At 41.5% G+C, this 26,823-nt stretch overlaps 1 protein-coding gene across 5 annotated transcripts in view; it reads left to right on the forward strand.

Annotated features, from left to right (window-relative positions):
- The window catches only part of KANK1 (KN motif and ankyrin repeat domains 1), a 238,363-nt gene that overhangs the window by 18,000 nt on the left and 193,540 nt on the right, over positions 1 to 26,823 (forward strand). For 2 of the 5 annotated variants that reach the window (XM_031654159.1, XM_031654162.1), the window contains exon 1: positions 22,844 to 24,197. The exons of the other annotated variants lie outside the window; for them this stretch is intronic. The gene's annotated coding sequence lies outside the window, so the exon portion shown is untranslated. Of the gene's footprint in view, positions 1 to 22,843; positions 24,198 to 26,823 lie in introns of those variants that run through there. 5 annotated transcript variants of the gene reach the window in all.

Raw genomic sequence — 26,823 nt, forward strand, 5'->3', positions numbered from 1 at the left:
TGGTTTCCCATGAAAATGCCTTCCCTGACTTAATGTTAGCCTTTTGCTTTTATTGATGGATAATGCAAAAAATCTTCTGTAAGGTTTCAGTTCTTGATCTCTTTTCTGTAGACACTCATTCTCATGGTGACCTAATCTTCTCTCATGACTTTAAGTGTGGTTGATATTCTAATCATTCCCACATTTAGGTCTCCAGCTCTGACTTTTTTTCTCCAGTTCCACTCCATAAGGTCCAACTACTTCCCCAGTATCTACACCCGAGTGCGTGGTGGCCACCTTAAATTCAACGTCACCCAAACAGAATTTCTTATTTCCCCCAAACTCCTTCTCCCCACAGGCTTCTGGTGGTAAAACCCCTAAACTTTGTAATCATCTTCACTCCCCTATCTCATACACCCTACCTTTAATTCAGTAGCAAATCCTGTTCCACCTTCAAATATGTGTAGAATCTGTGTCCTCCTCCCTCTTTCCACTGCCACCATCCTCTCTCACCTGGATTACTACACTAGCCTGATACCCGGACTCTCTGCTTCCCTTGCAGTCCATTCTCAACACCCATCTTTTAGAAACAAAATTCACATTGTGGCACTGCGTAGACTCTCTGTTGGCTCCTTGTTTCCCTGGGAAGACAAGTTTTTACAGTGAACTCCATGGCTGTCCTTGCCTGGTCCCTTGTTATTCTGTAACCTCTCCTGTGCTCGCCCCTTCTCTGCTCTTCCACAGATTACCCTGTTGCCTCCCTTAGGGCCTTTGCACTGACTCCTTCCTGTGCTTGAAGTGCTCTGTCCTCACCTCAGTGAGGTCCTTGCTCAGATGTCCCCATGTCAGTACCGTGACTGTTCAAAGTTATAACCTGTCTTCTCCTGGTACTCCTGGTCCCTCTTAATCTGCTTGGCCTCTTCTTCTTTTTTTTTTTTTTTTTTTCATATCACAAATTAACTAGTATTATTGTGGAATTTACCTATTATATTTATTGTTTATTTTCAGCATATCCCAGTAGAATATGGGCTTCTCCAGGGCAGGAACCTTTAGCTGGTTTGCTGATTGGTGGTACATCAAGCTCCTAGAACAGAACCGGGAAACACAGAAGACACTTGAATAGATGTTTGCTGTTAAATGAACTGCCGATAAGGATTTACTGTGCTGTTCAGAATCCATTATGTGAGGAAATATATATTTCAGTTCACTTTTTATTTCCTTGATGAACAGGAACTCCCAACTTACCTGATTCCCTTTTCTGCTTTGGCTACCAGGATGCCAGGAACTAAGTGTCATGCTTGCTTATGAAAGTGATTGGCTTCAACTTGCTGGTGAAATAATACAACCCTTTCCTTCCTTTCCCCTTTCCCCAGCCTTTACTTGATTACGTTGTTCTGTTTTTTTTCTTGACAACAACACTGCCTTTTATTGTTTGACTTTTATTTTTTTGTTTTTTTGTTTGTTTTTTTTTTTTTTGAGACAGAGTCTCGCTCTGTCGCCCAGGCTGGAGTGCAGTGGTGTGATCTCCGCTCACTGCAAGCTCCGCCTCCCGGGTTCACTCCATTCTCCTGCCTCAGCCTCCTGAGTAGCCTCCCATAGTGCTGGGATTACAGGCGTGAGCCACCGCGCCTTGCCTATTGTTTGACTTTTCAAGTAACTTTTGGGAGTGTATGGCATATAAGAATTCAAGTCAATCTTCAAAGGAAGAGAATTCGTTTATTACAGAGATTTGTTTATCTTAGCTTATGGCTGGTTTTATTTTAGCTTTGGCTAGGTTGGCACCATTGTTTCAGGTAGTATGTCACTTACTGTTTTTGCTTTTTTTTTTTTTTTGATGGGTCTTGGCCTGTCGCCCAGACCGAAGTGCAGTGCTGCGATCTCGGCTCACTGCAACCTCTGCCTCCCAGGTTCAAGCGATTCTTCTGCCTCAGCCTCCCAAGTAGCTGGGATTACAGGTGTCCACTACCACACCTGGCTAATTTTTGTATTTTTAATAGAGACGGGGTTTCACCATGTTGGCCAGCTGGTCTCAAACTCCTGACCTCAGGTGATCCACCCACCTCGGCCTCCCAAAGTGCTGGGATTATGGGTGTGAGCCACCGTGCCCGGCTAGTTACTGGTTTTTATCAGTGTTCTGAAAGTAATTTTAGGTATGCTGTCTCTCTACAGGGTTCTGTTTGATTGAATTTCACTTATACAGGTATTAACATGCTTGTAAACTACTGTTGTCTATTGCTTTATTGCTTTGGTTAGTCAATCCCAAATTCTTGCTGTTTTGTTTTTTTTTTTGAAATGGAGTCTCACTGTGTCACCTAGGCTGGAGTGCAGTGGCACGATCTCGGCTCACTGCAACCTCTGCCTCCCGGGTTCAAGCCATTCTCCTGCCTCAGCCTCCCAAGTAGCTGGGACTACAGGCATGCACCACCACACCTGGCCAATTTTTATATTTTTGGTAGAGATGGAGTTTTGGCATGTTGGCCAGGCTGGTCTCGAACTCCTGACCTCAGGTGATCCGCTCATCTTGGCCTCCCAAAGTGCTGGGATTGCAGGCATGAGCTACTGCTCCCAGCCAACTCTTGCTTCTGAAACCCAAAGACCCTCATTTCTGACAGAATATGTATATATACGTGTGTGTGTATATATATGTGTGTGTATATATATGTTTGTGTATTTGAGACAGAGTCTTGCTTTGTGGCCCAGGCTGAAGTACAGTGGCATGATCTCGGCTCACTGCAACCTCCACCTCTCTGATTCAAGCGATTCTTGTGCCTCAGTCTCCTGAGTAGCTGGGATTACAGGCATGTGCCACCATGCCCAGCTAATTTTTGTATTTTTTTAGTAGAGATGGGATTTTACCATGTTGGCCAGGCTGGTCTCGAATTCATGGCCTCAAGTGATCTGCCTGCCTTGGCTTCCCAAACTGAGGAATACAAAAAACTGTAGAATTTTGTATTTTTGAGCTGACCAGATTTGTCAATGGCTCTAATAAGTGTTATATTTTTATTTAAGGAGGCATGTGGTGACGTTAGCCCTGTGATTCAGGAGAATAAGCACCAAAGGTTGAGCTGGTTTCCCTGCTCCCCTGGCTGCTGTTTCTCCATTAGACCTGGAATTGGGGATTTCACAAGGACCCCTTGGAAACCGCACGGTTTTACAAAAAAAAATTGCATTTGTCACCCAAAGGATCAGTATTTTTCTAAACTTTCTAAAATAAAGGATCAGTTTGTTTCTGAAATTTGGTTACCTGAAGCCTTTGACAAATTAGTTGTTTCTTATTCAGGTTGCTTTTAATTGAGTTCTGCATGCAAACCCACATGTATCCCTCTCTGCCTCTGAGGAGAATGAGGCCTTTCTTGGAGAACACAAAAGTAGGAATTCTGATTTTATTTTGTGATCTTAGTCACTTTACAATTATAAAAATTATGGAGCTAATGAGAAACCTGCAAAATCCTGAAGTCTTCAAGGAGTGTGATCCTGGTACTGTCTCTCAGGCATTTCTCCCAGCGAATGGGATGGCAGAGCAATGACTGTTCCCCAGCCCACAGGTGGGAGCTGGTGGGCAGCACCAGCAGTGGTTGACCTAGAAGTCTTAGACTGTCTTAGATGTGATTTGAAATATGGCTTTTGTTATGGGAGCAGCACACATAAGACCATCATTGGTTCTCATATGGGAAAAACCCTTGAATATTGGCTCTAGGACAGATTTTAAGTCTGGGTGCGGTGGCTCATGCCTGTAATTCCAACACTTTGGGAGGCTGGGGCTGGAGGATTGCTTGAGGCCGTGAGTTCAAGACTAGTCTGCACAACCTAGCAAGACCCTCTCTGTACAAAAAAAAATTAAAATTACAAAAAATTCTTTAAATGAAAAAATTTAGCCATGTTTTATATACGTGTCTTCTCACCCTTCAAAAAGTCAAGTTCTACAAAACCGTCCATGAAAATAGTAGCTCTCTGCCCTGCTCTTCCCACCTGATTCCCTCTCCTCAGAGGAATCGCTCATCTATCTTCTGATGTTGAGCGATAAGAAAATGCTGATATTTGACTGCTTTAGACCTGTGAAAATGACGGTACCTTAAGAAAGCATTCTTATCATGTCATTTCTTGATTTTTTAAAATTCAATTTTGGATATTTACTTTCCTGACACTGTGGAAGATGAAGATAAACTCTTATGACTTCCCCCAACACATCTCTTCTCCTGCTCTAATATTAATGAGATTTTTATTTGGTTAATATATAATGTTTGTAGTATTATTTTTACTGGAAATAATTCACAGCCAAGACATGTAATTTAAATGACATTTCCTTCCTCATATAGCTTTTGCCCACCCAGAGTTAATAATTGTTTTGAGTGCTTGTTTTAAGTACCTGTCACTGACTCACTCCCAAACTGAAGCCTAACCCTGCTCTCTGTGTGTTTGCACACCTCAGGGTAGCTGTCCATTCATCCTTTCCTCCTGAAGGCATCCCTTCTGAAGTGTCCAGGCCATTCTGTATGTTCTCTTCCCTGGATACTGTGGTATCCTCCTTCCTTGTAGTTTCTTTTTGTCTCTGGTCTTTTTCTTTTTTTTTTTGAGATGGAGTTTCACTCTTGTTGCCCAGGCTGGAGTGCAGTGGCGGGATCTCGGCTCACTGCAGCCTCCATCACCCAGGTTGAAATGATTCTCCTGCCTCAGCCCCCCAAGTAGCTGGGATTACAGGCAGGTGCCAGCACACCCGGCTAATTATGCATTTTTGTTAGAGATCGGGTTTCACTTTGTTGGCCAGGCTGGTCTCGAACTACTGACCTCAGGTGATCTGCCCACCTCTGCCTCGAAGAGTACTGGGATTATAGGTGTAAGCCACTACACTCGGCTGCTCTCTGGTTTTGGTAGAGAGCATTGGCCAACAGCTTCTGCAAAAGGTTACAAGGGAGATAGTCTTCTTGAGATTTGGCATATCTAAATTGTCTTTTTTCTTTCTTTCTTTCACCTTCACACTTACTGGTTTGGCCACGTATACAGTTATAGTTTGAAAGTCCTTCTCCCTCAGAACTTTAAAGAGATTGTTCCCTAAAGTTCTAGCTTTTTATTAAAAAAAAAAAAGTTTCCCATCACGTCTCTTTAAAAGTTTTTAGGGGCGGGGCACAGTGGCTCACGCCTGTAATCCCAACACTCTGGGAGGCCAAGGCTGGCGGATCACGAGGTCAGGAGATTGAGACCTCCCTGGCTAACACGGTGAAATCCCATCTCTACTAAAAATACAAAAAATTAGCCCAGCATGGTGGCGGGTGCCTGTAGTCCCAGCTACTTGGGAGGCTGAGGCAGGAGAATGGCATGAACCCGGGAGGTGGAGCTTGCAGTGAGCCAAGGTCCACGCCACTGCACTCCATCCAGCCTGGGCAACAGAGCGAGACTCCGAGGCGGGAAAGTTTTTAGGATTTTTCTTTTTGTCCAGGTATTCTGATTGGTCTTTTTGCATTCATTTTTCTGGGCACACAGTGGCCTTCTCAAACTGGAAACAATGTTTTTCAATTATTGGAACATTTAAAAAATTATATTTAGATAACTTTCCTTCTTTTCATTGAATTTGCATTTTCTAATGTTGGTGGTCCTTCTGGGCAATCCTCTGATTATCTTACCCTTTTCTCTCCTGTTTTCTATGTCTTGGTCTTTTTATTCCATTTTCTGGTGGATTTCCTCAGCTTTACCTTGCAACCATTTTACTGATTTAAAAAGTAACTTTTTTTTTTTTTTTTTTTTTTGAGACAGAGCCTCACTCTGTCACTCAGGCTGGAGTGCAGTGGCTTGATCTCGGCTCGCTGCAACCTCTGCCTTCCGAGTTGAAGCGATTGTCCTGTCTCAGCCTCTCGAGTAGCTGGTTTACAGGTGCCCACCACCATGCCCAGCTAATTTTGTATTTTTAGTAGAGACCCGGTTTCACCATGTTGGCCAGGCTGGTCTCAAACTCCTGACCTCAGGTGATCCACCGGCCTCGGCCTCCCAAAGTGCTGGGATTACAGGCATGAGCCACCATGCCATTTTCAAATGGCTAATATGGCTCAATTTTTTTTTCTTTGAGGCAGGGTCTTATTTGTAAGCCAGGCTGGAATGCAGTCTTATGATCCCTGCTCACTCCAGCCTTGACCTTCTGGGCTTAAGCAGTCATCCCACCTCAGCCTCCCGAGTAGCTGGGACTATGGGTGCACACCACCACGTCCAGCTAATTTATTATTTGTTATAGAGATAGGGTCTCACTATGTTTCCCAGGCTGGTCTTGAACTCCTGGACTCAAGTGATCCTCCTGCCTTGGCCTCCCAGAGTGCTGGGGTTACAGGTGTGAGCCACTGGGACTGGCCCATAGCTCAAATTTAAAAGATATAAAAGGTGTATAGTGAAAAGCCACCCACTTCCTGTACTAGCTACCATATTCTCTCTTTAGAGGCACCTGGTATTCCTCCTTCCAGAGATAACTCTGTTCATATGTATATATGTGTATATATGTATATATGCATATATGTGTATATATATGTGTATATGTGTATATATGTGAGTGTATATGTGTATATGTGGGTATATATGTATGTGTATATATGTGTGTATATATATACTTTTTTTTTTTTGAGATGGGGTCTTGCTCTGTCGCCTGGCTGGAGTGCAGTGGCGCCTCCACACCCAGCTAATTTTTGTATTTTCAGTAGAGACGGGTTTTCACCGTATTGGACAGGATGGTCTCGATCTCTTGACCTCGTGGTCTGCTCGCCTTGGCCTCCCAAAGTGCTGGGATTACAGGCATGCGCCACCGCACCCAGCCTCATATATATTTTTAAAAGTGTGTGTGTATGATCATATTCTCTCTCCCTGTTAAATCACAGATGATGATAGACTTTATATATTGTTATGCATCTTTTTTTCTTAAAACCGTATGTCTTCAGACTGCTCCATATAGAGGTATGGGTTTTTAAAAAAATCATTTTAAATGGCAGCATAGTATTATTTTAACTCCATATTTTGTTTAATCGGTTTCCTATTGATTTTGCTACATCCAGCAATGCTGCAAGGGGTAACTTTGTACATGTATTATTATGCTCACAGGTGATAGTGCCATGTGTGATGAATGTGTAATTACCAGGTGAAAGGATATGTGCATTTGTACTTGTCAAAGATACTACTCTAACTGCCTTTCATGGAAGCTGTGCTAACATATGCCGTCACAGGCAAGGTATGAAAGTACCTGTTTCCTTATATCCTTGCCGGCACAGTATGTTACGACATTTCTTAATCTTTGCCAATCTGTTAAGTAAAAAATGGTATCTCATCTGGTTTTAATTTGCATTTCTCGTAGGAGAATGAGCATATTTTCACAAATTTGTAAGAGCTGTTTGTATTTATCTTTCTGCGAACTGTTCATATCCTTTGCCATTGGGCTGTTACCAAGTTGTATTACATTATACCTAAGGGAAATAAGCCCCTCATGTGATAAGAATTGGAGTCGTTTGCAGTTTGTTCATCTTTTGACTCAGGTTATGTTAGATTTTTCCATGCAGATGAATTTATCAGCAGCTTATTTTAAAGTCTTTGGATTTAATGTCATGAAGAGAAGAAGGAGTTCCCTATCTTAAAATTATTATTTTTCAAATGTCCAGGGTTTCTTTTGGAACTACTGTAGTTTCAGTATTTTTATATTTAAATTATTTATCCATATTGATTTTATTTTAGTACATATGGATCCCAGTTTACTTTTTTTCCCAGATGGCTACTGATTTTCCCAGTCATTTATTAATAGTCCATTTTCCCTCTGACTAAATCCCACATACCTGTGTGTCTGTTTCTTGACTTCTATTGTGTTGCTCTGCCTAGCTCTGTGGTGTTGAGCTATTCATGTTTTAGTTGTGACACTATTCTAATTGTTAAGAATATGTTTGTATTAGGGAGGATTGGGCTTGCATTAAATATTTTATTGTTGATGTTAACTGTCAGTTTTGTAGTGGCATTTAAAAATGAATTATGTGGCTGGGAGTGGTGGCTCATGCCTGTAATCCTAGCACTTTAGGAGGCCCAGGAGGGTGGAGTGCTTGAGCCCAGGAGTTCAAGACCAGCCTGGACAACATGATGAAACTCTGTCTCTATGAAAAATACAAAATTAGCTGGACGTGGTGGGGCATGCCTGTAGTTCGAACTACTTGGGAGGCTGAGGCTGCAGTGAGCCATGATTGTGCCACTGCACTCCATCCTGGGTGACAAAGTGAGACAACATCTCAATAAAACAAAATAATTTTTAAAAATGAATTATGCAAACTTTAAAGGAAACTGGTCATATTTTATGTAACTCAAAAAATGTTTAGGGATCCAGGCTGGTAAAGGTTAGAGTTTTCTAACACAAGATTTGCTTCCCTTTTTTTTTTTTTTTTTTTTTTTTTAATCCCTCCAATGAGGGGGAAACAGATGCTAAAACAATGGTGAGAAGTGCTTAATTGGCTGAGTGTGGTGGTTCATGCCTATAATCCCAGGACTTTGGGAAGCCCAAGCAGGAGGATCTCTTGAGGCCAGGAGTTTGAGACCAGCCTGGTCAACAAAGCAAGAACCTTCCCTCTGTAAAAAATAAATTAGCCAGATGTGGTGGTATGTGTCTGTAGTCCCAGCTACTCAGGAGACTGAGGTGCGAGAGTCACTTGAACCCTGGAGGTCCAGGCTGCAGTGAGCTGTAATTGTACCCCTACACTCCATCCTGGGTGACAGAGTGAGACCCTGTCTCAAAAAAGAGAAAATAAGGTAGTACTTAATTTGGGATCAAGATTGGCTTACAAATCAGAACATGCAGACTTGAGGAAGAGAAAAAGCAATTAAATAGGTCAACAATTACAAAGCAAAACTCAGTTTGAGAGTTGGATAAAGAGATTTGATTGTGGGGGCTCTCTGTCATTTGAGATGTGACTTGCGGTCCAGTCTCAGGTGATGAAAATACAGCATCAGTAGTTAACTGGAGTACAGCAGCATCAGTGATTTTCTTTCTGTGGAAAGTCTTTATTTGCCTAAGATGAAGAAAAGAGACTGTAGTGAACCAGAGACCATTGTATTCTGAACTGTGGCAGAATAAAATGCCTTGTGACGTATGTCCTCAGTATTACTCTGCAATAGCCCATATATTGGGAAAAAAGGTGGCTGCTTCTGTGTGTGTGTGTGTTGTGTGTGTGTGGGCTAGATTGTTGTTGTGTTATATTGTGATACCAAGAGAGAAGAGAACTTTTGTCTAGATGCTCACCTGAGACATCCACCTGGCCTCCAAGCAGCATGCACATGAGTGAGGAATTTCAACAACTTGTTTTTTTCCTATAGGATAATTAATGTAAAACATTGGACATGAGCACAAACACAGAGATATTATAGACTAGACTGTAAAATCATCTGTGGGCCACTCTGAGCCCCTGTGGTCAGTCCTTTTCTTGGATGACTCTAAAGAGGACTTGGTCCCCACTTAGACATAACAGTGCATACACATTTAAAAGGAGTTTGAGAGCATCCATCCTTTTTTTTTTTTTTTTTTTTTTTTTTGAGACAAAGTTTCGCTCTTGTTGCCCAGGCTGGAGTGCAATGGCACAATCTCACCTCACCGCAACCTCTGCCTCCTGGGTTCCAGCGATTCTCCTGCCTCAAGCCTTTTTTTTTTTTAACCATTTCAATCATTTTGAGTGTATAGTTCAGTGATGTTAAGTATGTTTACATTGTTGTGCAACCGTCATCACCATCCATCTCTAGAACTCTTTCATCTTCTTAAATAGAAACTGTGCCCCCATTCAATCCTTAACTCCGCATTTCCCTCCACTCCCTCCAGCCCCTGGTAACAACCATTCTACATTCTAATTGTTTTATTTTTAAATTTAGATATATAGTTGATACTCAGAAGCTTAACATTCCTTATACAAAAGTCTTCACGAAGCTACTTGGCTTGAGCATCTTATTTGCCGCTTAAGCCTTACCCTGGGAATAAAATACAGCCTTTATCACTGTTTTTGAAACATCTTGGAAGTGGGTAAAACTGTTTGAGTTTATTATGTAGAAGTGCATTTCCAGATTTCTGGAGTGTGAATCGAAGATTTTCATACCAGCAGTAGGGTCTCAACCTTGTTTTTCTTATCTCTTGGCAAGAAAGTAAAGCTGGCCATTTGGGTATAATAAACCTTGTGTACACAGCTGCAGGAGCAAGCAGGGAGGTGGCTGTGCTTGGAGGCTGGGTGTTTTGCCGAAGATAATGGGGCATCTCTGGCACCATGTTGCTGGTCGGAACAGTTTTCGAATTGGATTTTGTCCTGCAGTGATGTCTTTGAAGAGGAAAGCACTTTTGAATATTCGCATTGCTTTGAAGCAGGTGCCATGGAGATATTGTGACTTATTGCCAGTCAGAGGCACAGCTGCGTGTGTGAGGTGTTGAACAAAGGTTGCTGAAAAAAGGAGATAATCATTAATTTTTTCAGTAAAATTCATTGAACCCCAAGGGTGATTTGGAGGGGTCATAGCTGTTTTTAGAATCTGTTGCTGATCACCGTATATCATAGATATTAAGCCTAGGTTAAGAGCATTAGTGTGGGTGCAGAGTTTAGATTTGCCAGTTTGTGACTTCAGGCATGTTTGACCTTTTTAAGCCTGTTTCTCCATCTGAAGAAGGGACATAGAGAAAGTTTATCACTGGGCTCTTTGTGGGGGACAGATGAAGTAAGGCACAATGCATTTAAAGTGGCAGGCACAGTCTAAATACTACCTAGTGCTCCTGGACAGGCATAGAAAATGGAAAATTATTTGTATATTTTCCCCTCCTTCAAAACACTCTTAAGACCATCTGATCTTTATTTGACTTATCGGAATCCTGAATAGTTTTTACTGGATCATATTCTGGTATCTGGACTGTCCTAGTTTGAAGGTGGTGCTGCTGGGTGAGAAGCCAAGGATGAGAGAGGCTGTTTTTTGGAGGCCCAGTATGTCAAAACTGAGGTAGCATTTCTAGTTCCTGATAGAGTGAGACAGATGCAAAGGTCATGGGAGCTTTGAACAGTTTCTCTGCATTATGTGTTGTTTTTCATCTTCTGGAAGTAGGCTGGAATTTGTTTTCAGCTGCTAAGTTCATTATGTAGTTGCCTCTAAGCCATGCCTCCCCTTTTCCATGTTTGTGAAAAGCAAAACAAAACCACCAGGCACATTGTCTTTTAGGAGGACCTGGAGATTGACTAGCTGATTTCACATTTGTGTTGAAATAAGGAGAATAATGTAAGTCACCCAACCTTTTTTGTCATTTGGCATTTTTATTCACAGGGATGAACAGAGGCTTGCAGATTGGGAGAAAGGGGTGGGCAGAACCAACTCTGTTTTCTGCTGGACCCAAATAATGCATCTGCTTTGATAACTGCCTGTCTTGATTTACTTGGAAAGGGCATAGAGTAATAAATAGTTTGTGGGAGTGTGAAGAATGAGCCTTTAGACTGACCCAACTTGTGGAAATTCAGAAAATGCAGAAATGTACGTTCTTCCAGCTTGTGAATCCTGAACAATGGAATTGTTAGAAGAACTTTTGAAACTTGTTCTTTTTTTGAAAGCATTATTGTGCTCAGTTGGGTACATGTGCTTTGGTCTCAAAAATTTGTGCCTTAATCACATTGCTGTGGAGGCTGTGGATTTCACTATCAACGGAAAATGATGTAAGATGTGATATCTTCTCAGCAGGCACTAAGGAGATTTTCTTGAAAGAAAAGGGGAAAATGCTGCTCTTAAGCAAAAAATGTGGACCGTGTTGGCAGACATACGTCTTTAAAAATACCAGCAGAGAATTATTCAATTATTTGCCCCTTAGTTTTATCTTGATCACTCCTAGGGTGATTTTTCCCCCTCTTAGTTAGGCAGCAACCTACAGGCTGACATTTAACTATTGACTGTTCATCCTGGGGAATGAATTACTGTAATTTATAGTCAAGGGTACAGATGTAAAGAGACAGAAAGGATCAGATGTTTCTAGTGCCTTTTTTCTTCCTCTGATGGCTTCTCCCAGAAACTTGATAAAAGCACCAACACTAAAACGTGTTTACAATAAGAAAGCTGTTTATTCATCTTAAGTAGTAAATTCTGTGTTTCTGTAAAACTTTGCCCATGTAGGAACAATTAGTCTTTTAATTTGAGTTGTGTATTATAATTCTATGGATGGAGATGGGTGGAGGTTGGGGCAAGGGGAAGCTGAGGTAAGAAGCCAGGCCAGAGAATTTAAAATGATGTCTTTCTTTGAGGATGCCCCCTTTGCCCCTCCTGCTGGCCTCACAACCGTGGGATTGGCCACATCACTTCCTGTCCAAGTTGGCACTGACAGTGGCACAGTAACTCTGCCCAGTGTTCTCAGACTGCAGTGGGCAAATTTCCAGCAATAGAGTCACCCAAAGAAACAACGCAGCCTCCTTTTTTTCTTTCTCTGTTGCCGAGGGCAGTTTCCTCAGACTTCAGTACCTATGTCCCTTGCTTTTGGAATAACCCCATTAGGTCCCCAAACCTTGCCTTTGATTTATGTGGCTTCCTGAGGATCCCCTACATTTGCCTCTGTTGCCTTCCCTTATGCAGAGGCCCTAAGTCTTCAATGCGGGAAGAGTCCTCAGGGGCTTTCCTGTAGGAGAAAGGAAGGATCTATTCCTGCCCACCCTTCTTTCTCTCCAGGTAGAGAAATTGCTCACATTTTTGGTGCCTACTGTTTACTGGGCACTGTACTGTGAGTTTTCACGTGTGACCTCACAGGTACTATGATCATCCCTGAGTGATGTTCAGAGGGGTGGTCCGCCCCAGGTCACAGGGCTAGGAAATTAGTAACATGCAAGGAAAATGGCTTTACTCTCGGCGTGAAGTGAGACAGACAATACAGTACACCTGCTGGGTGACAGAGTTGTCCTGAATGTTAGGGCCTTTGCCCGCTTTGGGGCTCCACTTGCTTGGTGCACAGTAGGCAGCAAATGGGCTGTAGAATCACGGTATTTGTGATTTCCTGTGTTCTTGACAGTTGAGGTATTCTCTGAGGCTATTTATGTTCTCTCTACCATGCTCGTCACAAGCAGTCTTCTCAGTCCTCACAAGCAGTCTTTATTGTTTATATTTCTATTAACAGGTCTGTTTAAGGCAACGTAAACCTTTCCTACCATGTTCCTCAAAATTCTTCCAGGCTCCTTCACTACTCAGTTCCAAAGGCACTTCCACATTTTTTGGTATTTGTTGTAGCAGCACCCCACTTCCAGGTACTAAAGTCTATTAGTTTTCTATTCTTGCTGTAATAAAACCCACAAATTTCATGCTTAAAACAGCACACGTGTGGGGTGCGGTGGCTCACATCTGTAATCCCAGCACTTTAGGGGGCTAAGGTGGACGGATCACTTGAGGTCAGGAGTTCAAGACCAGCCTAGCTAACATAGTGAAACTGTCTCTACTAAAAATACAAAAAAAAAAAAAAAAAAAAAAAATAGCGAAACGTGGTTGCAGTCACCTGTAATCCCAGCTACTCGGGAAGCTGAGGCAAGAGAATCACTTGAACCTGGAAGGCAAGAGTTTGCAGTGAGTTGAGATTGTGCCACTGCATTCCAACTTGGGCAACAGAGCAAGACTGTCTCAAAAAAAAATAAAAATACACAAAAGCACAGACTGGAATAAAATCAAGGAGTCAGCAGGACCAGTTCCTTCTGAAGGTTTTGGGAGAGAATCTATTTCCTTACTGCTGCAGCTTCTAGAGGTCACCTGTATTCCTTGGCTTGTGACCCCTTCCTTCATCTTCAAAGCCACCAGTGGCAAGTTTAGTCCCTTTTACGCCTGACATTTCTTCTGGCTCCTCTTCTGTGATCCCACCTTTCTCTCTCTGACCACAGAAAGAAAAGACTTTTCTAAAAGACTCGTTAGATTGGGTCCATCTAGATAATTCAGGAAAATCTCTCCATCCCAAAGTCCTTAATCTTAGTGCCGTCTGCACAATGACTTTTGCCATGAATGTAACATATTCACAGGTTCGGGAATTAGAAGTTGGACACCTTTGGGGGGCGCATTTTTCTGCCTGCCACACACAGTAAGGTGTAAACACAATACCATTATCTCTCTTAGTTCACAGTCGGTACCCCTTTAGGTAAAGTGTGTGGTTTCTAATCAAGCATTTTATTCCGGGTGCGTCTCTTCCACCTGGATGGCAGCACACACCTTGCAGGCCAGGCGTGAGATGAACAAGAGCTTTTGGAAGACTGGAAGCTACCTCCTTGTCTCTTTTAAAGTAAGGAAGTGAGAGAGAAGCAAAGGAGATCACTTGAGTTGTGACTCTCTTGCTTATGGTGAAATTAAGAACTAAAACTAAAACAACAAGAACGCTTTCATAATGGAAATACTGAAATATAAAATTAAACCACCTCCTAAAGGACACTTTTTCCTTTGAAAACAAAGCTAAGCTGCGCTGATGCTTGCACCTCTGCTCTTTCATGGGAAAATTGGACCCCTCTGTGACATTTGGTAAGTTACTGAGCAGGGTTCCCTTGGGGAGGACGAGAAGCCCCCTCTCCACTCGACACTTGGAATTTGATGCCAGTTCCTGTCTGACAGCTGGTTAGCCTGTCAGGCCCTCACAAGTTAAATCTTGTCTCAGAAAGTAATTTGCTAGAAGATCAAAGCATGGATGGGGTAAATTAATTTTTCAACAAGCCACAGGTTTGGGATAATTGTCTCTCAAGTGTTGCTAATGTCTTTGATAAACAAGTAATTTGGGGGGGCTCTTTTTTTCTCTTGAGATTATAAATCTTGATTGATTTGTATGCTGAAAAAGAACTCTGAAAGCTTGCACCTAAGATGAAGCCCTGGAATAACCTGAAATAATAATAGGTATTTTTCAACACCTGTGTCATTCAGAGCAGTGATTCTCAACAGGTGGGGGTGGGAGATTGATTTTTTGCCCCCCAGGGGCATTTGGCAGTGTTCGGAGACATTTTTGATTGCCATGATTTTGGAGAGGGGTGCTACTGGCATCTTAGGGAGTAGAGGCCAGAGATGCCCAGAACAGCCCTCAACAAAGAGTTATAGATTGTTAGCAGTGCTGAGGTGGAGAACTCTTGATTGAGAAAGGAATATTTTCTATTTTACTTGTTTTCATGTGTCTTAACACTATTCCTGGATTTTATTTCTTTGAGGATAGGGTCCATCGTTTTATTTTCTCACTCAACACAAGTTGCCCTGAGTAGGCTCAAACATCTATTTACTGTTGATTCCCCTCTCTCTTGTTAGCTATTCATCCTTTTTTTTGTCTTGGAGCAGAGCTATTGAGGGCAGTGCTGGTAAGCAGATGGTAGAGCTGTGGCAGAATCAGCATGGTTGGGAGAGCGGAAAGAACACAAGCTCTGGACTTCTCTCAACCCCTGCTTTCTCATCTGTAAAAAAAAAAAAAAAAAAAAAAAAAAAAAAAAGTTAATAATAGTGCCCAACTTAGGATGGTTGTATTTGAGAAAGATCGTGTTGCAAAAACTTGGGGATGCAGTAAGTGCTCAGTAATGCCTTCTCAGGCAGCTGAACAGGAGACTGTGTGCAAGGTCTTCTGTCTGAGGACCCTATTTTTTGTAAAAAGTTGCATAAAGGAGGGGCAGACATCTTACACATTTCCAAATTGTTCTCAGTTCTCCAGGAAGAAGAGGAAAAGAAAAGCATTTATAGCATTTCAGTAAAGGTTTCTCCATGATTGACAAAACAATTTTGAGGTTCCTAAGAGGCACATTCTGCCTCAGGCTGGAGTAATTTTTAAAACTAAACTGACAGCAACTAGTTCAAGTTGGAACAGTCCTAACTTAATTATAGATACCTGCAGAGGTTCTTTCAAACAGGTGGGTTTCAGCAGCATGGTGCTATCTAGCAAAAGCTATTGTTTGCTTAGTTATTTGTTTGAGAGTCAGCTTAGAACATAAGGAAGGAGTCAGATTTGGGGTTGAATTCTGTCTCTGATGGGATCAGAGCCTCCATTTTTCGTATTTGTAATATGGAAATAATGATTGTCCTTCAGAGGATGGTTATAAGGGTCAATTGACAACATATTTGTTAGACATTTAGCATAGTAAGTACTTCATAAATGACACCTGTAAAAGTTTTAGTTTGAAAATTTGCCTGTTTTTTTTGTGTTTGTTTGTTTTATTTATTTATTTTTTGAGACAGTCTTGCTGTGTTGCCCAGGCTAGAGTACAGTGGCACAATCTCAGCTCACTGCAACCTCTACCTCCTGGGTTCAAGTGATTCTCCTGCCTCAGCCTCCCGAGTAGCTGGAATTACAGGCATAAGCCACCACGCCTGGCTAATATTTGTATTTTTGGTAGCGACAGGATTTCACCATGTTGGCCCGACTGGTCTTGAACTCCTGGCCTCAAGCAATCCATCTGCCTTGGCCTCCCTAAGTGCTGGGATTATAGGCATGAGCCGTCATGCCTGGCTTAAAACTTTCCAGTTTTTAAATGTCATGTACGTTTTTGCTCAAGATTGCTTTGGCTATTCGGGGCGTTTTTTAGTTCCATACAAATTTTAGAATTTTTTTCTTCTGTAAAAAATTACATTGGAATTTTGATAGGAATAGTATTAAATCTGTAGGTCACTTCGGGGAGTATGAACATTTTAACAGTCTTAATTCTTCCAATCCATTAATAGAGGATATCTTTCCATTTATTTATGTCTTCAGTTTCTTTACGCAATGTTTTATAGTTTTCAGCACACAGATCTTTCACCTCCTTGGTTATTACTTAGTATTTCATTCATTCATTCTTTCTTTTTTTTGAGACAGGGTCTTGCTGTGTCGCCTGGGCTAGAGTGCAGTGGTGCGATCACAGCTCACTGCAGCATTGAACTCCTGGGCTCAAGTGATCCTCTTGCGTCAGCCTCCCAAGTAACTGTGACTACAGGTGTGCACCATCATGTCTGGCTCATTTTAAAATTTTTTTGTAGAGACATCTCTCTCTGTTGCCCAGGCTGGTCTTAAACTCCTGGACTCAAGCAGTCTTTCTGCATCGGCTTCCCAAAGTGCTAGGATTGCAGGTGTGAGCCATTGCACCCAGCCTTATTCTTTCTTGATGCTATTGTAAATGAAATCATTTTCTTTATTTTTTAGATAGTTCATGATTAGTATTTATAATAGAAATGCTACTGATTTTTATATGTTGATTTTAGTATCCTACAACTTTACTGCATTTATTCTAACAATTTTTTGGTGAAGTTCTGAAGGTTTTCTATATATAAGATTATATCATCTGCAAACAGAGACAGATTAACTTCTTGCTTTCCATTTTTGATGTGTTGTATTTTTCTTGCCTAATAGCTCTGGCTGAAACTTCTAGTACTGTATTGAATAGAAGTGATAAGAGTGGGCCTCCTGTTTTGCTCCTGATCTTAGAGGAAAGGCTTTCAGCTTTTTACCACTGAGTATGATATTAGCTACGGGCATGCCATATGTGGCCTTTATTATGTCGAGGTCCGTTCTTTATACCTAATCTGTTGAGAGTTTTTATCATGAAAGGATGCTGAATTCTTTCAAATGATTTTTATCCATCTATTGAGATGATCACATGATTTTTGTCCTTCATTTTGTTAATGTGGTGTTAATTTTAATTAATTTACATATGTTGAACCATCCTTGCATCCCAGGGATAAGTCCCACTTGTTCATGGTGTATGATCCTTTTAATGTGCTGTTGAATTTGGTTTGCTAGTATTATATTGAGATTTTTGCTTCTAAAGCCATCAAGGATATTGACCCATAATTTTATTTTCTTGTAGTTTCCTTGCTGGCCTTGTGAAATGAGTTTGGAAGGATTGATTCCTTCCTCTTCAGTTGTGGGAAAGAGTTTGAGAAGGGTTGGTGTTAATTCTTCTCTTTAAATGTTTGGTAAAATTCACCAGTGAAGCCATGACGTTCTGGAGTAATATTCTTTGTTGAGAGGTTTTTGATTTCTGATTCAATCTCCTTACTTAACTATTGGTCTCTTCAAATTTTCTATTTCTGTATTATTCAGCCTTGGTGTAAGTTGTATGTTTCCAGGAATTTATCCATTTCTTCTAGGTTATCTAATTTGTTGGCATATATTTGTCTATAGTAGTCTCTTATAATCATTTGTATTTCTGTGGTATCAATTGTAATGTCTCATCTTTCATTTATAATTTTGTCTTTTTTTTTAGTTCAGCTAAAATTGATAAAATTTGTCAATTTTATCTTTTCAGAAAACTCTTGGTTTTATTAATCTTTTCTATTGTTTTTCTAGTCTCCATTTATTTTTGCTGTGATGTTCATTTTTTTCCTTCTGCTGACTTTGGGCTGTTCTTTTTCTAATTCCTTGAGGTGTAAAGGTAAGTTTATTTGAGATCTTTCTTCCTTAATGTAGGAGTTTATTGCTGTAAACCTCCTTGTAGTACTGCTTTTGCTGCATCTCTTAAGTTTTGGTTTGTTGAAAACCCCCCCCAAAAAAACTGGAGGCATCATACTATTGACTTCAAAATATACTAAAAAGCTGTCATCGAAACAGCATAGTAATGGCGTAAAAACAGACATATAGACCAATGGAACAGAATAGATACCCCAGAAATAATTCATATTTACAGTCGGTGGCTCTTTGACAAAGTTGCCAAGAACACACAATGGAGGAAAGAGTCTCTTCAATAAATGGTGTTGGAAAAACTGGACATCCATATACAGAAAAATTAAACCCCTTTCTCACACCGTATACAAAAATCAACTCAAAATGGACTAAAGATTGGGGGGCATGGCTCGGGTAGAGGATTTGACTGCAGAATGGACTAAAGACTTAGTAAGATCCAAAAGTATAAAACTACTTGAAGAACACACAGAGAAAAAGCTTCTTGACATTAGTCTGGGCAATGATGTTTTGGATATGACCTCAAAAGTACAACAGAAGCAAACATAGACAAATGGGATTGTGTTAAACTAAAAAAAAAATGCTGCATAGAAAAGGAAACACACAATAGAATGAAGAGACAGCCTGCAGAATGGGATAAAGTGTTTGCAGACCATACATCTGAGGGGTTAATATCTAAAATATACAAGCAATCCATACAACTCGATAGCAAGAAAACAAATAACCTGATTAAAAAATGAACAAAGGACCTTAATAGACATTTCTCAATAGAAGACATACGAATGACCAACAGATATATGAAAAGGTGCTCAATATTACTAGTCAGGGAAATGCATATCAAAGCCACAGTGAGCGGCCGGGTGCAGTAGCTCATGCCTGTAATCCCAGCACTTTGGGAGGCCGAGGCAGGCAGATCACTTGAGGTCAGGAGTTCAAGACTGGCCTAGCCACATGGCAAAACCTCGTCTCTACTAAAAAATACAAAACCACAGTGAGATATCACCTCACATCTACTAGAATGGGTATTATCAAAGGCAAAAGGTAACAAGTGTGCTGCGAAAATGTGAGATAAAGGGACCTTCTTAGACTGTTGATGAGAATGTTAGTACAACCAGTATGGAAAATAGTGTGAGTATGGAAGTTCCGCAGAAAATAAAAACTGAAGTTCCATATGATCCACCAATCCTACTTCTGGGTATATATCCAAAGGAACTGAAATCGAAGAGATACCTGTACGCCTGTGTCCCTCGCAGCATGATTCACAATAGTCAAGATATGGAGACAATGGAAGTGTTCATCAGTAGATGAATGGGTAAAGAAAATATGATATACGTGTACAATGGAATACTCTTCAGCCTTAAAAAAGAAGAAATCCTGTCATTTGCAACAATATAGATGAACCTATTCATAAATGAAATAGCCTGACACAGAAAGACAAATACTGCGTTTTCTCACTTATATGTGGCATCCAAGAAAATCAAACTCTCACAGAAGCAGAGAGTGGAGTGGTGGTTGTCAGGGTCTGGGAGATTAGGAGTACTTGGGAAGATGTTGGTTAAAGGTAAAAAGTTTCAGTAAGGATAAATATGTTCTGGAGATCTATTGTACAGTGTGGTGACTGTAGTTAATGTATACTTGGAAATTAAGAAATTAGCTCTTAAATGTTCTCAGCACAAATAAGTGTGAGGTAGATATGTTAATTAGCTAGATTTAATTTCACAAAGTCTATGTACGTCAAACCATGTACATTGTAAATATATACAGTTTTTATTTTTTAATTATAACCTTAATAAAAGTGGGAGGAAAAGTGATAAACCGTTAAAGGTAACAAGTTAACTTGTCACCCAACCTGTTTATTAATTTTTCTATACAATATAATGTATTTTGAGAACACTGAGACCGGGCGCAGTGGCTCACGCTTGTAATCTCAGCACTTTGGGAGGCCGAGGTGGGCATATAACTTGAGGACAGGAGTTCGAGACCAGCCTGGCCAACATGGTGAAACCCTGTCTCTACTAAAACTACAAAAAAAAAATTAGCTGGGCATGGTAGCGGGCGCCTGTAATCCCAGCTACTCGGAAGGCTGAGGTGGGAGAATCGCTCGAACCCAGGAGTTGGAGGTTGCAGTGAGTCAAGATCACACCATTGCAATCCAGCCCGGGCAACAAGAGTGAAACTCCATCTCAAAAAACAAAACAAAACAAAAAACATTGATGTTTGAAAATCCCCAGGCTTCAGAAGACACACTACTGTGTGTTTGTCCTTCTATGGAAGTCGGCACAGATCTCAGTGACTTGTTCTCATTTCACCAAAAAATGACCATTCTGCGTCATGCCATCAGTGCAGATGGAAAACTAGCAGCAGTTTACAAAGTTTCCACTTAAAAAAATGTAACTCTAATTGATTTTAAAAAGTAGTTGATTGTTGCAAGACTTGACATTTCTCTAGTTAATTTCTATGCCTGATGTTTTGCCCCTTACCATCTTCAAAATCTGAATCCACATCCAGGGCTTCTCTGTTAGGAGACTCCATATCATATCTATTTAATCCTGATAATTTCTCAATTTTTTGTTTCTTACCTACCTACCTATTTTCTTAGGCTACCTTTATTTGCTTAGTAAATATAACATTTCATATTCTGTTACTTTTGTTTTATTTTTATTTTATTTTATTTTATTTTTATTTTTGAGGTAAGCTTCTGTTGGCCAGGCTGGAGTGCAATGGCATGATCATGGCTCACTGCAACCTCCGTTTCCTAGGCTCAAGTGATCTTCCCACCTCAGCCTCCTGAGTAGCTGGGACCACAAGTGTACACCACCACGCCCGGCCAATTTTTTTTATTTTTTGTAAAGTCAGGGTTTCACCATGTTGCCCAGACTGGTCTCGAACCCCTGGAATCAAACAAGCCACCCCCGCTCAGCCTCCCAAAGTGCTAGGAGTACAGGCATGAGCCACTGCACCGGGCCCTGTTAACTCCTTATGTCATTTCCCCACTTTAATATATTTGAGGACTAGTTCTGTGTTGTCTATGTATTTTAACATCACTACAGCATCTGGTGCAGAGAGGGGCATTCTGTAGTCATGGTACTTATTATTTTTACTATTGCTGATGAGCCATAACAAATTTGAGATTAACAATTAATAGATGGACTGGCCAACAAACACTATGTGGAGGAATAAGTGAGGCCGAAGCTGATGGATGATGCAAAGCGGAGATGTAACATATTTCATCGGGAAACCAGACAAATAAGCAGAGTAAGCCCTCTGATAGGGGAAGTACGGGCTGTTATGGGCACGTAATACTGGGAACATCAGTGGGAGGTGGAGGTCAGAGAGTTGAAGCTGAAACCTGTTGGGTGAGGTGGAGTTAGCCAAGTGAAGTGGTAGATTTGGGGAAGAGGAGAGGAAGGGGAGCATCCTGTGTTTAGAACCAAAGAGAGTTTAGTGTGTGATTGTTGGGTGGGGGGGTGGGAGGGTAGGTCATAAAGGGCCTGGTAAACTGTTAAGAAATTTTAAACTTTATCTCAAGGGTGGTGGGAAATCACTGACAAGTTTTAAGTTGGTAGGTGAAGTGCCGGGTGGAAGAACCCCTCCAGCTTGGGTATGTGAGGGTGGCCTGAGAATGGAGGCACCTGTAGTAATCCCCCAGTGAGAGAAATTGTAGCCTGAGCTGGCCTTGGGACTAGAAAAAGTGGACAAATGGCAGTTTAGGAGTAGAATCTCTGTAAGTTGATTGAATGGGGAGAGGGAAACATCACGCCCAGTGCCCAGACTTCTGGGAGGACCTGGCTGCTACTCAGTGAAAGGAAGCCTGGGAGGTTTGTGAGGGTGGATGATGAGCCCATTTATGGACATACTGAGTTCAAGGATCTACAGGTCATTGAAGGGGAAATGTGAGCTTGAACCCTGCATTTAAGTTCAGAAAACAGAGCACAATGAATTGAGTTCTGGGAGTCTTTTCCATGTGGATGGTAACTGCAGCAGATGAGATGATAACATCACCTAGTTAGAGGTGGGGGAGCAGAAGAGGGCTTAGGGCAGAACTCTGAAGAGCAACCTGCAAAGGAGACTGAGGAAGAATGGACAGAAATCATGGAGGAAACCTTCAAGGGTACATTTCCAAGTGGCAGTGGTTACCAGCATTAGCTCCTGCAGAGCCATGAGAATTGAGTCATTTCTGCTGGGCTTAGCAACAAGAACTTTCAGGGGCTTCATGGCAGAGTGACCGCATATGGAGATGCAGTACTTCTCTTGGCCTGTACAGAGCCTCTCCCCCCCACCCCCCGCCCCATGAGACGGGGTCTCGTTGCTCTGTCACCCAAGCTGGAGTGCAGTGACGTGATCTTGGCTCACTGCAACCTCTGCCTCATGGGTTCAGGGGATTCTCCTGCCTCAGCCTCCCAAGTAGCTGGGATTACAGGCATGCACCACCATGCCAGGTAATTTTTTTGTATTTTTAGTAGAGACAGGGTTTTGCTATGTTGGCCAGGCTGGTCTCAAACTCCTGACCTCAAATGATCCGCCCACCTCTGCCTCCCAAAGTGCTGGGATTACAGGCATGAGCCACCGCGCCCTGCTAGTACAGAGCCTTTGAGGACATTAGAAAATGTGTGCCTTTCTGGATGGACATAGTCCCTGGTTTGGTGAGTGGACCGTGCGTGGGACTTCAGCTCTTAGGTACCACCTTAGCTGGGTGCACTTGTTTAGTATGCGGAATACACCTTCCATGCATGGTGGCCTAGGATATATCTGCACTGCTCAATCTAGGGCAGTGTTGCCTCCCAGGGGACATTTGGTAATATCTGAAGAAATTTATGATGGTTAAAACTGAACCAGAGAGGGTAGGTGCTACTGTCATCTAGTGGGTAAAGGCCAGAGATGCTGCTAAACACTCTGCAGTGTCCAGGACAACCCCCAACAACAAAGAATTATCCAGCCCCAAATACCAATTGTGCTGAGAAACCCTGGTGTCTGCGAACCTTTCAGGCTTAAGGGGAAAGGCGGTGAGAGAGGGTGATAGCTGGAGGTGGGTGGACCCGAGAACAGTCTCCTTACATACTTTGCTACAGTCTCATTTGCTTGTGGCAGTTTTCACTTTGCCTCTCCCACCTCTCTACCATAGAACTCTTATTCATCATGTTGTAGGTTTCATCTGTTTATTCTTATGTAGCCATTTTCACTATTCCCTCTCCCACCCCCACTCTCCCTGAGCAGTAAATTCTGTGCAATCTTGTGTCCTTAATTTCTGTTTCTGGGCACACTGTAAAACATCTGTATTTTAATAGTATCTGTCAGGAAATTCTATTTTGGCAACCAAGTACGGGCTAATCTAAAGTAGCCCATACTTCAATGCTGTGTTGATAAGGCTTTAATGCACAGTTAGCCCCTTGACTGTCAGGCTTGGAAAAAAGACAGGAAGTATTCCTTGTCTTTGGAAAGGAGCCTACTCTGGCTTTGGGAAGGAAAGAGTACAAATGGTTCTCACCAGATAGGGTTGCAGCAGCTCTCCCAGCATTTGGGGAACAAATCAGGTCATTATCTCAACAATGTCAAAACTGTGTTCCCAGATCAGTTGTTGTTTGAAACATTTGGGGCTGATACTGAGGAGAAGAATTAATTAGCAGCTCCCTCTCTTGGTGTTCTTTTTCAGCCTTCTCAAATTGCAGCACGAGAGTCCCTTAGACATGCTGGCTGCTCATTTGGTAATCTGTATTTTGCTCAGTACAAAAGGTTGCTGGCTAAGTTTTGTGAGCCCCTCTAATGTCAGGCTGACAGTGTCTTGGGTTCAATTAACAAGAACGTTTACAGTAACATTTTGTCAATGGGGAAGGACTTGAATTCACAGAACTGTCTTGGAAAGCCCTGGGTAAGTTTGAAGAGCAAAGTTGCCTTTTCTGTTTTCAGAAATATTTTACCCTGAAACAATGTATAAATCTAAAGTCTATGCAAGAATGAAAACAAGCTTGAATGTTAAGATTTGGCACAGAGTGCATGCAAGCAATGAGAGAGACTGGGTTAAAAACAGGAAGTGTCTAGATGGTGATGGGGAGACCGATTAAGATAAACTGCTGGCCATGTTGAATCTGAAATAGGCAGACCTTGGTTGTGGGCACATTCCCTTCTGAATTACTCTTTATGCAGATATATTTTAGACCTCTTTCTATTAAATTGTCTTTCACATTTAAGAGAGGGTTTCAAACATAGGGCTAGTGATAAGAATTCTCTTCCTGCATGGTGGGTACCGTTATATAAATGATATAAGCCTGCTTTTCTTGTGTCTGTGTATAACTGCTTGGTCTGCCACTCTACAAAATAGTAAACCACATTGGAGCTTTTACATTTCTGTAGTGGACTAACCCATGCTATGAAAGAGGAAGGTGGTGGTGGACAAAAAGTAGTAAGTTTTAGGCTGAAGGATGTTGATGTTAAAAAAAAGCCTGAGATCATCTAACTGTTTTTTTTTTTTCCTTAGGACTGCAGGAAGTGTTGTTAAACATCTGTTTAAGTTGCCTATACCATGAAATCCATAATCTTCGTTCATAACTATGATAGCATATGGTTTTCTGTAGTTAAGAAAACTATTTCTCATGTATTTCATGGTTTGGCCAAATCCTTTTATTACATTAGTACTAAACAATTCCTTATGATTTCTTGAGAAAAGAATATTTGTTGTGGATAAATAAGGGAAAGTAAGATAATTATGAAACCTTAGTATCAGCAGTCATTCTAAACCACATTGCACACCTTCAGTAAAAGTGGTTACAAAAGGTTTTTCTCACTTCAGGCAGCTAGCAAAAGATCCTCCAGGAAAGAGTCCTAGCTTTTTCTTGGTGTTATTTTAGGTATTAACTCAGGAGGGCTTTCTGAAGTTTTGTCAGTGAGATAGTTGGGGGGTTCCTGAGCTTTTTATTGCTGTAGGTGAACTTGGTACTTACTTCTTTGGCTTTTAAACCCTCAGCAGCATGTACAGATGCCCTCACATGCTTTCCGGGTTGACTTTAACACTAAATAGCAGGGGTATTTCTCAAGAATGTTTAAGAAAAGAATGCAAACAGATTTATTTGCACAAACAGATATTTGTGACTTCTGTGAAAAAATTCCAATAGTTGTAATAGAGGAAATTTTTATAAACGCACCCCTACCAACTAACCCATCGTGTATTTTTATGTGTGTATAGAAAAAATATGAAAGGATATACTAAAATGTTAATTGCAAAGTTTCTCTGGGAATTGAGAGAATTTAATTAAAATTTTTAATCAAGATTTTTAAAGTTTTATAATGACCATGTTATGTTTGTGTAATAAAAATAAAATAGAGGCTAGGCACAGTGGCTCACACCTGTAATCCCAGCACTTTGCGAGGCTGAGATGGGAGGATTGCTTGAGCCCAGGAGTTCAAGACCAGCCTGGGCAACATAGTAAAACTCTATTTTTAAAAAATAAAATAAGAGAGAGGGACAGTAAATGCAAATATATAAATGACAGAAATTTTATGGTCTGGTCAAAGAACTGTCATTGCATGAAATTACAGATATGGTCACATAGAGTTACCTTTTTTCGTTATAATCCCACCAATAATTGTAAAGTTTCTTTTCTCTTTTTTTTTCCTACTTCTTCCACAGAAAAACAGGACAAGGAAACCTGTGTGAATTTTCAGCTTTTCACCTTTTCTTCTCTGATTTTATTTTGTCCTCACTCTTACTCTGACAGTCCTCCCAGGCCTCTTGAGAGAATAGAGAAGAGCCCCTCCCAGAACCTTCCTGTAAGGTTTCCCCGCTGACTTTCTGTAGTGGATGTGACTGTGTGCCAGGTGCCTGCCGAAGACTCCTGTCACTGACTGTGCCCTTTGGGAAAAGAGTAAACAATGGCCTCCTCCTATGGCTGACTTCGTTCATGTTCAGGCTCTCCAACTTGCTGGTGAGAATTGCCAAGGAGTGGTTCATGGCAGGATAGAACTAAACTGATAGATGAAAGCTCCACAGTGCTTCAAGACAGGCTCCCGTTTGTGTTCAGCATTTTCCTTCCTTCAAAATAAAAAAACTAGCAGTCCTTAGGGAGGACAGTTTTTTCCTTCCTTTTCCTATTCTGGCTCCAACAGCTGTCTCAACACAGCCTGAGATGGGGATCAACCTGGCTTCCACTGGCAATAGCTGTATTGTGGGAGTGTGAGAGAGAAGCCACCTTTTCCTCCCTCTGCCTGAGCCACCTGGCCCCTTTGTTCTTTCTTCTCATCGTTCTCTGGGGTACAAGTGGCTGTGACTCTATGACATAGGAACTAGGAAGCTGGTGGGGGGAGGCGTGTAAATCCTCATGCAGGTGGCAGTTATTGTCTGTGTGGAGGAAATAAGCCCAATTCTTCCTGGAGATGTGCTTTCATCTCCTTCTAGCTTCCACAGGGTGAAATGAACCTTAATGGAGTTGGGGGATTGTACACACACAGTCCTGGGTTGAGGGGGCAGTGGTCAGAAAGTTCCCTAGGGAAATATACAAAGG

The sequence above is a fragment of the Papio anubis genome, chromosome 13 (assembly GCF_008728515.1).
Source record: "Papio anubis isolate 15944 chromosome 13, Panubis1.0, whole genome shotgun sequence".
NCBI lineage: Eukaryota > Metazoa > Chordata > Mammalia > Primates > Cercopithecidae > Papio > Papio anubis.